Source organism: Nycticebus coucang, chromosome 2, assembly GCF_027406575.1.
Source record: "Nycticebus coucang isolate mNycCou1 chromosome 2, mNycCou1.pri, whole genome shotgun sequence".
NCBI lineage: Eukaryota > Metazoa > Chordata > Mammalia > Primates > Lorisidae > Nycticebus > Nycticebus coucang.
Window position 1 is genome coordinate 145,385,607 of NC_069781.1, and position 13,678 is coordinate 145,399,284.

Sequence of the window (13,678 nt, forward strand, 5' to 3'; positions counted from 1 at the left end):
GCCTGTAGTCCCAGCTACTTGGGAGGCTGAGTCAAAAGAATCACTTAAGCCCAAGGATTTGGAGGTTGCTGTGAGCTGTGTGATGCCACGGCACTCTACCAAGGGCGATAAAAAAAAAAAAAAAAAAAAAATGTTCTAAACACCCTCGCTCAGCCCATGCCCAGAAGAACTGTCAGATTCTCCCTGGGCAGAAGCCACCCACTTACACAGTACACTCCTGCCCCCTGTTTTTTGTTTTTGTTTTGTGTTTTTTTCATTATGTTGCCCGGACTGGGCTCAGGTCATCTTCTAGCCTTATCTCCTAAGTAGCTGGGACTACATCTTTCTTTTTTCCTTTTTTCTTTTTTTTAGACAGAGTCACACTTTGTCACCCACAGTAGAGTGCTGTGGCATCACAGCTCACAGCAACATCCAACTCTTGGGCTCAAGTGATTCTCTTGCTTCCCAAGTAGCTGGGACCACAGGTGCCCACCACAATGGCCAGCTATTTTGTTGTTGTTGTTGTAGTTGTCATTGTTGTTTAGCAGGCCGAGGCCGGGTTTGAAGCCACCAGCCTTGGTGTATGTGGCCAGCACCCTAACCACTGACCTACAGGTACTGAGCCTGGTGCATCTTTCTTAAATATGGACAGATAAGCGCAGATCACCAGGATGTTACCAGCACCTGCAGCTTGAGAGAGGAAGATCAGGATACACAGACATGAACAGCAAACTATGGTAGAAAAAAAGATTATCAGGGAATAGAAGAAAATTTGATTTGAAGAGGTTTAAGAGGGCGGCACCTGTGGCTCAAGGAGTAGGTCACCGGCCCCATATTTCGGAGGTGCTGGGTTCAAACCCGGCCCTGGCCAAAAACTGCAAAAAAAAAAAAAGAGGTTTAAGAAAGATTTTATAAAACCAAAATAGGTTAATTTGAAGAAAGAATAATCAGAGAACAAGAGGAAGCAACTAGATTAAAAATATGAAAGCTGATAGCTCTGAACTTGAGCAAGTAAAAAAACACACATGACAGCTGAAATAAAATGTTCAAAAGAATCCTAAAAGAAGAAATCTCCCAGAACCTAGGGTAAAAGAGAAAACACGAAACAACAAAATACAGATGAGATACAGAAGGACAAATCCAGAAGCCCCGTGTTCACTATTCAGAGTCTCAGGAAAAAGAAAAGGAAGACGACGCGCTGCCTCCTGGTCTTTCCCCTTCTTTGCACTGCTCATTCCCAGGGGATCCTGCTGGGGAGCCGCAGGCTACTGCTGTGGGGATCACGTCCTGGATTCCCCACCCTATCAAGGCTGTGCGATGGTGTTTTCAGAAAGGGGGACTGATGGAGAGTAGCTAAAAATTGACAAATTAGTATTATTTTCTGAACGTGGCCTGTTAGCACCAAGGAAGCCAGGACCATAGCTTCCTCTTTTTTTTTTGAGAGACAGTCTCACTGTCACCCTGGGTAAGGTGCTCTGGTATCATGACTCATAGCAACCTCAATCTCTTGGGTTCAAGCAATCCTTCTGCTTCAGTTTCCCAAGTAGCTGGGACTATAGGCGCCTGCCACAATACTTGGCTATTTTTTCTTTTCTTTTAGAGATGTGGTCTCACTCTTGCTCAGGCTGGTCTTGAACTCCCGAGCTCAAGCAACCCACCTGCCTTGGCTGCCCAGAGCACCAGGAGTACAGACAGGAGCCACCATGGCTGGCAGGACCACAGCTTCTGCTTGTGTGGATACTTGCACTCTGGATACAACTCATCTGAGTTATTGACAGAAATGCTAAAATCAGGGCAGGGTAGGGGCAGCCCTTCAGCTCACCACTGTCAGCCTCCGGGCTAACATCAGTTTACCCTCCTTGGGTCTGACTGGCTGTCCCATCACTAACAATTGCACTCAACTTCCTAGGATTCACTCCCCTTTCTCCATCTTATTTACAGGGGCATCATGACTGTTTCCAATGCCTTGGTCTGCAGAGAACAGCAGGCATTTCCCAGGTGAGTGGGAAATACCCTGCCTTTTCCAGGATTGCCCAGCACAGTCTACATCAGGGGTAGATTTCTACCAATTTGAAACAACTGAATTTTCCTGGGAAGTTAAAATTAGTCTGGTAACACAGAGTTTAGAGATCCTGCAGGCTTCAACATACATAGAGGGGCCATGAACTCCATAAATAAAAAAAAAAAAAAAAAAGTGGGGAAGAAAACCCACAAATGAGTAAGTATAAGACAAACTACCCAAATATTCAAAAGTATGTTTGTCAAGAACCAAAGAGAGTAGGGCTATGATGTGCACTGAAGCAGATCAACTGGAGACGTTCAAACACCAAGTGAAGCCAGATCTATGGAAGGCAGGTTCAGGGGAGCCATCAAGGCTTAGAGGTAGAAAGATGAGGACATGGTAAAAATTCTTAGGAAAAGAGACTTTGAAATAATATTTTGTCCATAAATTGGTGGTAAGGTCAATGAAGATAACACAGTAATCCAGATAAAAACCATCCAGATGAGGGCGGCGCCTGTGGCTCAAGGAGTAGGGCGCCGGTCCCATATGCTGGAGGTGGCGGGTTCAAACCCAGCCCCGGCCAAAAACCACAAAAAACAAAAACAAAAAACCATCCAGATGAACAAAATACTTGAATCCAAAATTTGAATCTGAAAAGAAAACCTCAACACACATGGCGAGGACATCGGCACTTGAAGTTGTAACCTGTCAAGTTACAACGAGCACTCAGTTCTCTGTACTTCAGAAAACATAGGTAGTGTGAATAAGATGGAGTCTGTCAGGCGAGGGCAGAGGCGACACAGTGGGTCTGGTGGTTTTAGGTCCTAATTGACCTTCACCTCCTGTCTCTCATTCTTACGGTTTTGTAAATTTAACTCCCACCTTAAAGATGACCATCATAAATAGTTTAGGAAATAACTTTTAAATTGGAAATGCTATAATAGATTGTCACTGAGTCGTGTTGATTATTATTTAAAATAAGGGTTATTATTTTTTTTTTTTTTGAGCTAGATCCTCAAGCTGTAGCCCTGGGTACAGTGCCGTGGCATCACAGCTCACAGCAACCTCCAACACCTGGGCTCAAGCGATTCTCCTGCCTCTGCCTCCCAAGTAGCTGGGACTACAGGCACCCGCCACAACGTCTGGCTATTTTTTGGTTGCGGCCGTCATTGTTGTTTGACGGGCCCAGGCTAGATGCGAACCTTAAAATATGGGTTATTATGGTCTTTACTGTGAACCATCATATATAAAAATTATATATAATTTTGGAAATGGAAAAACAGAACAGTTTTTGTTTTTTTTTTGAGACAGAGTCTCAATATGTTACCCTCAGTAGATGTTGTGGCGTCACAGCTCACAGCAACCTCCAACTCTTGGGTTTAAGCGATTCTCTTGCTTCAGCCTCCCAAGTAGCTAGGACAACAGGCACCCGCCACAATGATGCCCGGCTATTTTTGTTGTTGTTGTTATTGTTGTTGCAGTTGTTATTGTTGTTTGGCAGGCCCTGGGCTGGGTTCAAACCCGCCAGCCCTGGTGTATGTGGCCAGCACCCTAACAGGTGCCAAGCCAAATCAGAACAGTCTTGAAGAGGCTACTCTCATTGTTCTCCAGAATCACCCGCCTTCTGACAAATAAACCTATCCCCATCTCCATATATTGGCTGACAGTGACAGGTGGCCCGGACAGGGGGGGTCATGGGGACAGTGCTTGAATGCTCCCAGCAGCACTGCTGGAAGATTTCTCCTGGGAGTCTTCGGGCCCTGCTCTCATGCCCCTGCCATCATTGTTGCTCATTAAGGCCCACCTGCTTTATTCTGGTTGTGCTCAGAGAATTTTAGTTCTCATCAGTTCTGGGTTTGTTCTCTAGAAATCTGGTGTTTTTGTATCTAGTTTGTATTATGGGAGCGCAGGCCTCAATCCCAAATGATAGCCCATTGGGTTGTATTCTGTCTGATTAGTCTCCATATGGCTGCCTGCCTGTAACTAAAGGCAAAGAACTTTTATGGTAACACAGCTTGGCTGATGTATCACCTTCACTCCATCACTCTGGAAAAAAATGGCCCTTGAATGGATCCTTAAATTAACAGTGATGTTACATTGTTTAAAACAACCAGTCTGGTTAAAACACTTAGGTTTGTTTTCTCCTGGTAGAATTTATGAGTTTAAAAGCAGTAATTAAAACTATATTTACATATCTAATTTACAGGGAGTAAAAATTATTAACAGAAAAATAAAATGATAACTAAAACTTAGGTAAACTGCTAAGATAAACAAATTAGGTAATTAAAAGATTAATAGTCTGAATTAAAATACATGTTTAAAAGCTACCAAATATAAATTCAGCTTCTGTCTGTATGTCTATTTGCAGGTTTGTATATGTTATGTGCCTGTGATATTTCACTATAAAACATGCAAAAGAACTCTAATTAATTTGCTTTTAAGAAGAAAGAAAAAGTTAGCACTTACATCAAGTATTTTATCAGGAAAACAGAAAAAACCTCAAATGTCTTTTTTTTTAGGTGACTTTATTTTATTTTATTTTTTTGAGACAGAGTCTCACTTTGTCACCCTTGGTAGAGTGCTGTGATGTCATAGCTCACAGCAACTTCCAACTCTTGGGCTCAAGTGATCCTCTTGCCTCAACCTCCCAAATAGCTGGGACTACAGGTGCCTGCCACAACACCCCACTATTTTTATTTTTATTTATTTTGAAACAAGAGTCTCACTATGTTGCCCTAGGTAGAGTGCCATGGCATTACAGCTCACAGCAACCTCAAACTCTTGGGCTTAAGCAATTCTCTTGCCTCAGCCTGAGTAGCTGGGACTATAGGCATCCAGCTCAACGCACAGCTGTTTTTTTGGTTGCAGCTGTCATTGTTGTTTAGCAGGCCCTGGCTGGGCTCAAACCTGCCAGCCTGGGGTGTATGTGGCTGGCACCCTACCCACTGAGCCATGGGTGCCGAGCCAATACCCTGCTATTTTTAGAGACGAGGTCTTGATCTGGCTCAAGCTGGTCTTGAACATGTGAGCTCAGGCAATCCACCTGCCCCAGCCTCCCAATTGCTGAGATTAAAGTTGTGAACCACCGTACCTAGCTCCTTTTCAGGTGACTTTAGTACTCTTTGATAAATAAATCTAGTTTTTCTCACAAAAATTGATTCAAGATGGATAAAGGACTTAAATTTAAGGCATGAAACAATAAAAATCCTCCAAGAAAGCATAGGAAAAACACTGGAAGATATTGGCCTGGGGAAAGACTTCATGAAGAAGACTGCCATGGCAATTGCAACAACAACAAAAATAAACAAATGAGACTTCATTAAACTGAAAAGCTTCTGTACAGCTAAGGAGACAATAACCAAAGCAAAGAGACAACCTACACAATGGGAAAGGATATTTGCATATTTTCAATCAGACAAAAGCTTGATAACTAGGATCTATAGAGAACTCAAATTAATCCACATGAAAAAAGCCAACAATCCCATATATCAATGGGCAAGAGACATGAATAGGACTTTCTCTAAAGATGAAAGACGAATGGCTAACAAACACATGAAAAAATGTTCATCATCTCTATATATTAGAGAAATGCAAATCAAAACAACCCTGAGATATCATCCAACCCCAGTGAGAATGGCCCACATCACAAAATCTCAAAACTGCAGATGCTGGCGTAGATGTGGAGAGAAGGGAACACTTTTACACTGCTGGTGGGATTGCAAACTAGTACAACCTTTCTGGAAGGAAGTATGGAGAAATCTGAAAGCACTCAAGCTAGACCTCCCATTTGATCCTGCAATCCCATTACTGGGCATCTACCCAGAAGGAAAAAAATCCTTTTATCATAAGGACACTTGTACTAGACTGTTTATTGCAGCTCAATTAACAATTGCCAAAATGTGGAAACAGCCTAAATGCCCACCAACCCAGGAATGGATTAACAAGCTGTGGTATATGTATACCATGGAATACTATTCAGCCATTAAAAAAAATGGAGACTTTACATCCTTCGTATTGGCCTGGATGGATGTGGAAGACATTATTCTTAGTAAAGCATCACAAGAATGGAGAAGTATGAATCCTATGTACTCAATTTTGATATGAGGACAATTAATGACAATTATGGTTATGGGGGGGAAGCAGAAAGAGGGACGGAGGGAGGGGGTGGGGCCTTGGTGTGTGTCACACTTTATGGGGGCAAGACATGATTGCAAGAGGGACTTTACCTAACAATTGCAATCAGTGTAACCTGGCTTATTGTACCCTCAATGTATCCCCAACAATAAAAAAAAAAATAAAATAAATCTAGTTTTTTTTTTTTTTTTTTTTTTGTAGAGACAGAATCTCACTTTATGGCCCTCGGTAGAGTGCCGTGGCATCACACAGCTCACAGCAACCTCCAACTCCTGGGCTTAAGTGATTCTCTTGCCTCAGCCTCCCGAGTAGCTGGGACTACAGGCGCCCGCCACAACGCCCAGCTATTTTTTGGTTGCAGTTCAGCTGGGGCCGGGTTTGAACCCGCCACCCTCGGTATATGGGGCCGGCGCCTTACTGACTGAGCCACAGGCGCCACCCAATAAATCTAGTTTTAAAACAGTTATTAAAGTTCAGTTTTTCAAAGATTATAGAACTGCCACCTCTGTAATATTTCCAAATTTCGCTGGATTTGACCATGAGCTTATGTTCTTAATTTTGAGCCCCTGGATTCTAAGGTCAGGTAAGTGGCTACGGTGAGACCTAGAGACACGTTCTCCTGGCCTAGGACAGCAGCTACAAGGCACAGTATGGCCCATATGGCCCCTTCCCTGCTCCAACTTTGCCCCCTGGCTATTCTTGGAGAAACCAAATCCTTCTGTCTCCCCGTTTTTGTCTAATTCTGCACCTGGTAAATAAATTAAGGACACAGATAAGTCCTGTCCTTTACAGCCATCTTTGATGCCACATGGACCTATGAGACTTAGGAGGATCAGGAAAGACATCAGGGACAGTGCCTATGTTTCATTTCAGAACACTTTTCAGTAACTTAAAACCTTAAAGTTATATTATGTTTTCATAAAATATCTGAGTCATGTGTAAAATGTAATACTTTGGCTGTTTAGATTGGGAAATTGAGTCTTTATCAAAGAATAAGATTTTTGCCTTTTGAATCTTCTAATTATCAGTCTGACCAAGAAAATAATTAATTTTATAGTAAACTGCATCCTATTTTGTGAAAAGTGGGTTTGGGGAGTAAGAAAGATTAAACAGAAAAAAAACATTGTGTAAGAAAGGATCTTGCGTGGTAAATTTTGTCCTGAAACAGAATGACTAGTTATTTAAGAAAAGTGAAAGGTAGGGCAAAACAGAAAATTTTAGATTATCTGTGCAGGTTAAATAGAACTCATAAAAGGAAATTTGTAAAGAGATTACAAGTGATCCAATTGGCTATGATTTTCAGAATTTAGTTACTCGTTTCCCTTTAATTTAAAAATCACACTACAGGGACAGTGCCTGTGGCTCAAAGGAGTAGGGCGCTGGCCCCATATGCCGAAGGTGGCAGGTTCAAATCCAGCCCCAGCCAAAAACTACAAAAATAAATAAATAAAAATAAAAATCACACTACAGAAAGTTTTTTTTTTTTACCTTTTCAGTAATAGGCCTGAAAGCAGAAGTCCCTGTGTTGTCTGTGTTTGGGTTCTGGCTAATTGGAGAGACTCAAGTTTACACCCAAACCTCCTGTTTTTCCTTTAGAATCTTTTGACTTGTGATCCTACTTGAACAAATGTTTTAAGCCTTTGATATTTGACAAGCCTTCTAAAATCAAAACTCTAAATTTGGTCTTTTTGAAATATTAAGACCAGAGAAAGTCTGAGAAAGGGATCTTAGGCTTATCAGGGTGTTAAACTTGCATAGGAATTGTTGTCAAATATGAAATCATGGTTAATTTTCCTGTGGATTATATATATATATTCTAATATAATGAAATATTAGTCTGTTTTAATATATGTCATCAGTAATCCTTATTTATTTTTTAGTTTTTGTGTCGTGTTGTTGTTATTGCAGTTTTTGACTGGGGCTGGGCTCGAACCCACCACCCTCAGCATATGGGACCAGTGCCCTACTCCTTGAGCCACAGGCACCGCCCTATCAGTAATAATTTTTGATTCATCTCAGAAAGCGTTTTTTGTAACTGGCTAAGTCCAAAATTTGTCCTTCAAGGAAAAGTAATGGAAAGATTGACCAGTTTTCTTGAATACATATTTTTGAACTTTGGAGATCATATACCATCAAACTAAAAGCAAACTTCCAGGACTTTCATTAGAAAGATAAAACAGAACAAAAATTAATTACATGGGACTGAACTAACTTTTTTATGATTTTTTAAAATATCGCTGATTCTTTCTGTGTTGTTTTCCAGAGTGAAGAAAACCTTTTCCATCTTTTGAGCTTTTCATAACTTTTTTAAGCAAAATTTACAAGCAAAATTTAAAAACATTTTTTTTCTCTCTCCTTGATTTCTCCAGAATTTAAAAACTATTTGGGCTCGGTGCCCATAGCACAGTGGTTACGGTGCCAGCCACATACACCGAGGATGGTGGGTTCGAACCCAGCCTGGGCCAACTAAACAATTGCAACAAAAAATAACTAGGCATTGTGGCAGGCACCTGTAGTCCCAGCTACTTGGGAGACTGAGGCAAGAGGATGGCTTAAGACCAAGAGCTTGAGGTTGCTGTGACCTATGATGCCATGGCACTCTACCGAGGACAACCTAGTGAGACTCTGTCTCAAAAATATAATAATAATAATAAATAAAAACTATTTGTAACCTGGTTCTCTGTACCCTCAATGAATCCTCAACAATAAAAAAAATTAATAAAAACTATTTTTAAGTATTCTTAATTTCTGATAATATAGTTATTTGCATATATTCAATAAGAATCTGTTTTCTTATGTAAGACACAATAAAAGATACTAGTTATTTTACCAAGACTTTGACTGAAATGACATTTTCAGAAGTGTCCAGATTGTGTTAAGGAATTAAGGTTAACTTTATAAAGTTAATAAAAAGTCCATTGAAAAAACTGGCCAGGTATTTCATCAATAACATTTCCTGATCTGGGCAAAAAATGTCACTGACAGGTTTGGGAATAGCAATTTGCTTTGTAACCTTGAGAAAAAAAGGAATTCACCCAATATATACAGGTGTCTAATGGCACAGATGAAACATTGGCTTGTGAGAGGCTTTCAAGTCTAACCTGAAACTCCTTATAAATGCTTCCAACAGGCTTGGCGCCTATAGTTCAGTGCGTAGGGCACTGGTCACATACACTGAGGCTGGTGGGTTCGAACCCAGCCTTGGTCTACTAAACAACAACAGCTGCAACCAAAAAAATAGCCAAGCGTTATGGTGGGTGCCTGTAGTCCCAGCTACTCAAGAGGCTGAGAGACACTCTGTCTCAAAAAAAAAAAAGAAAAAACCAATCTTCCAACAAAGCCAATTTTAAAAGAAAAACACCAGATGGCTAACAATTATTTTTATTACACTCTATACAAATAATCAGACCCAGTAGATGAGAACGCAGCTTATTTTGACAAATAAATTGATTCTGCTGCAATTTGTGTTTAATAAAATAGGAAATTAGAGAGAAAAAATATGGTTCAAAAATAAGAAATTATGGCCCACCTGTATTAGATGCTAGCCTTATCTGCAATGCCAGCTCATAAAATGACATACAGCTATTTCACCAAAGTGATCTGCTCATAAGACTAAGAGACTGACCAAAGGTTTAGGATTATATACAGTGGTCAGGTTTACTCCAATTTGTTTCTATTTCTTAGTCCTGAGATGACATATTGAGTTTTTTTGTTTTTTGTGTTTTGTTTTGTTTTTGAGACAGAGTCTCATTATGTCACCCTCAGTAGAGTGCCTTGGCATCACAGCTCACAGCAACCTCCAACTCTTGGGCTTAAGTGATTCTCTTGCCTCAGCCTCCCCAGTAGCTGGGACTACAGGTGCCCGGCACATCACCAGCAATTTTGTTGTTGTTGTTGTTGTTGCAGTTGTCATTGTTGTTTAGCAGGCCCTGGCTGGGTTTGAACCTGTGAGCCTCAGTGTATATGGCCAGCACCCTACCCACTGAGCTAAGGGCGCTGCCTATATTGGGTTTTTATACATAAAATCTTTTAATTTCAAAGTGGACACTGAAAAAAAAAGTTAAGAATAGTCACCCCAAAATACATGTCTCTGACATATTTTGAGATGGCTGTCCCAGAAATAACATTACAAAACATACTAAAGCACTTGTCCCGGTCTGTAGAGTATATGCCCAAAGAAGTGTGATTAGAGATTTGATTTGTCTGACCGTAGGACTGATGGAGGAAATCTGCAAAAGCCTTAAGGCTCAAGAAAGATCCTTGGATTCACCAGCCCAGGTGACTGCTAAACGGCTTCACAGCCCTGAATTCAGCCAAGTTGGCTTGAAGAAGCCAGATGAGACCTCTGTTTACTTCTTTACCCTGAAATAGTTTTTCAGATATTTACCAAGTCCCGCATCCACGTAACCTACCCAGATCAAGGAAGTTACTCAATGGGCCTGAGACCCTCCACCTAAGATGGCCTCCAGCAGATGACCTTCGATCTCTGTCCTGGCACGCCTGGCCATCTCCTGAGCTACACTATGCCACACTCTGAAGAGGCCCCGGGCCCTGCTTGGTAAAACTTGCGTACATTCCAGTCAGTGACCAGGTATCCTCAGAATGTAGAGGGAAAGACCTGATGAACAGCTCAAGGAAAAATAGACTGGCCCCTGGGACGTCCTGCTGGCCACCCCGACAGCCACCAAGTTGTCTAGATTTCATCCTTCCCACACCCAGCCTTATCCCACTGAGAAAACTGAGGAACTCAAGCCCGACCAATGGACTGCAGAACTATGTAGAGACAAAGATGAAGAGGACAAATACAGTAAATTGTAGTCGTTTTTCCATTTAAAATCTATTTCATAGATATGAAATGTAGTAATAGAGGCCAGGTGCGGTGGCTCACACCTATAATTGTTTGAGCTCACGAGTTCAAGACCAGCCTGAGCAAGAGTGAGACTGTCTCTACTAAAATGAAAAACTGAGGCAAGTGGATTGCTTGAGCCCAAGAATTTGAACTTCCTGTGAGCTGTGTCTACCGAGGGTGACAAAGTGAAATTCTGTCTCCAAAAAAATTTTTTAAAAAGATAAAAAATTAACTTTTAAATCAAAAATGTTATAATAGTGTGTCACTGAGTTGTGCTGATTATTATTTAGAATAAGGGTTTTTATGGCTTTTACTATGAACCTTTATATATAAAACTATAATTTTGGAAATGGAAGAACACAGCAGTCTTGAAGAGGCTACTCTCATGGTTCTTCAGAATTGCCTGCCTTCTGACAAGTGAAGTTTAGTGGACCTACCCCTGTCTCTGTACCTTGACTGATGGTGACAGGTGGCAAAGGGTTTATCCATGTTGCTTTCTAGCCAGTCCCACCCACACTAAGTGATTTGAAATGGATTTCTCTTTCTCCTCCATCCCACAAGTGGTCAGTGTTTCTGTCCCACTAACCTAGGCTTACATACAGGCCCTGTTACTAAGTATGTGACTCCGAGCAACTTTCTCAACTAACTCTGAGTTTCATTTTCCTTATCTGTAATTATTAGACACAATCGCACATGGAAAGTGTCTGGCATGGTGCCTGGGATCTGGCGACTACTCCATAGATGGCAGCTCCTGTTTATCACACTTGCTGTTGCTCTTTTTAATTGCATTCAAATATTGGCACACCATAAGAGAAAGAACTGTTCTCAGGTATGTTCAACTGACTCTTTTAATTTGTTACAAACATAGGTTTGACTTTTTAAAGGTGTTTTTATATTTCTACAACCTCAAAAACACACTGAAAGATTTTGACCACAAGTTTCCTGATGAAGGGCAAGAGTTACATTCACCTCCAGCCCTTGCATCAAGTCCATGTGACCCCTGACCCATAGGGGCACCTGGCTGCTTCTGTCAGAGCTGTTGCTGCTGGAACTCCAGCCGATTTTCTTGACAATGACATCTGAGATTGAAGGTCTAATTAGTAGCCAGATGCCAAGAACTAAGAGGGGCTTGGGTTAGGTTTTGCACTTCACTACAAAGATAAAGTTTTCCAATTAAAAGAAAAGTGGAAGTAAACATGTTTATAGCTGGATCCTTGGGGAGTTTCACCCCAAATCACATCCCCAGGCAGCCATTCTCTAGAAGTTTGCCATATTGAAACAGAAAGAGCACACTCTGAAAACAGCCTGAATACATAGGAAGCAACTTGGAATCATCACCTGCTTTATCTGTTGCAAAGAACTATCTCTCATACATGGCAATTATCATAGAAATGAAGCAATTTTCTATGTAGTATATATAAAATATCAAAATGAGTAAAAAAATCCTAGATTTTTTGGAGAGCAGATTGATTTGGGCATTAAAACATAACCCCCTGAAAAAAAAAACCCAATTCAAAAATGGGCAAAGGACTTACGTAGACATTTCTCCAAAGAGAATCTAGAGTTAGTCAGCACATGGAAAGATGCTCAGTGTCACTAGTCATCAGGAAATGCACGTCAGAACCACAGTGAAAGGCCCCTGCACACCAGTCAGGAAGACTATTATCACATAACCAGAAAGTGACAAGTGCCGTGAGGATGTGCAGAGTTGAAACCCTTGTGTGCTTCTCGTGGGAACGTGAAATGGTGCAGCCATTATGTAAAACAGATTGGTGGTTTCTCAAAGTGTTGGCTGGGTGTTTTGGCTCTGCCTATAATCCCATTTGAGAGGCTGAGGCAGGAGGATCACTTCACCCAAGAGTTCAAGACCAGCTTGGGCAATATGGCCCATCTTTACAAAAAATTAAAGAATTAGCTGGGTGTGGTGGTGCCTGCCTGGGAGATTGATGTAGGAGGACAGCTTGAGCCCTGGAGTTAGAGGCTGCAATGAACTATGATCATGTCACTGCACTCTAGCCTGGGCAATAGAGTGAGACTCAGTCTCAAATAAATAAATAAATAAGTTCCAAAAGGGCCAGCAATTGCACTACCAGATATATACCCAGAAGAATGGTTTTTTTGTTTGTTTCTTTTATTTTTTAATTTTTTTGAGACAGAGCCTCAAGCTGTCACTGTAGGTAGAGTGCTGTTGCATCACAGCTCACAGCAACCTCCAATTCCTGGGCTCAAGCAATTCTCCTGTCTTAGCCTCCTAAGTAGCTGGGACTACAGGTGCCCGTCACAACGCCTGGCTATTTCTTGGTTGCAGCCGTCATTGGTTGTTTGGCAGGCCTGGGCTGGATTCAAACCTACCAGCTCAGGTATATGTGGCTGGCGCCTTAGCTGCTTTAGCCACAGGCACAGAGCCAATTATTTCTTTATTATTGTTATTATTATTATTATTATTATTATATTATTATTTTAGAGACAGAGTCTCACTTTGTTGCCCTCAGTAGAGTGCCATGGCGTCACAGCTCATAGTAACCTCCACTTTCTGGGCTTAAGCGATTCTCTTGCCGCATCCTCCCAAGTAGCTGGGACTACAGGTGCCTGCCACAATGCCTGGCTATTTTTTTGCTGCAGTTTGGCCAGGCCTGGGTTTGAACCTGCCACCCTCGGTATATGGAGCCGGCACCCTACTCACTGAGCCATAGGCACCATTGCCAGTTTCTTTC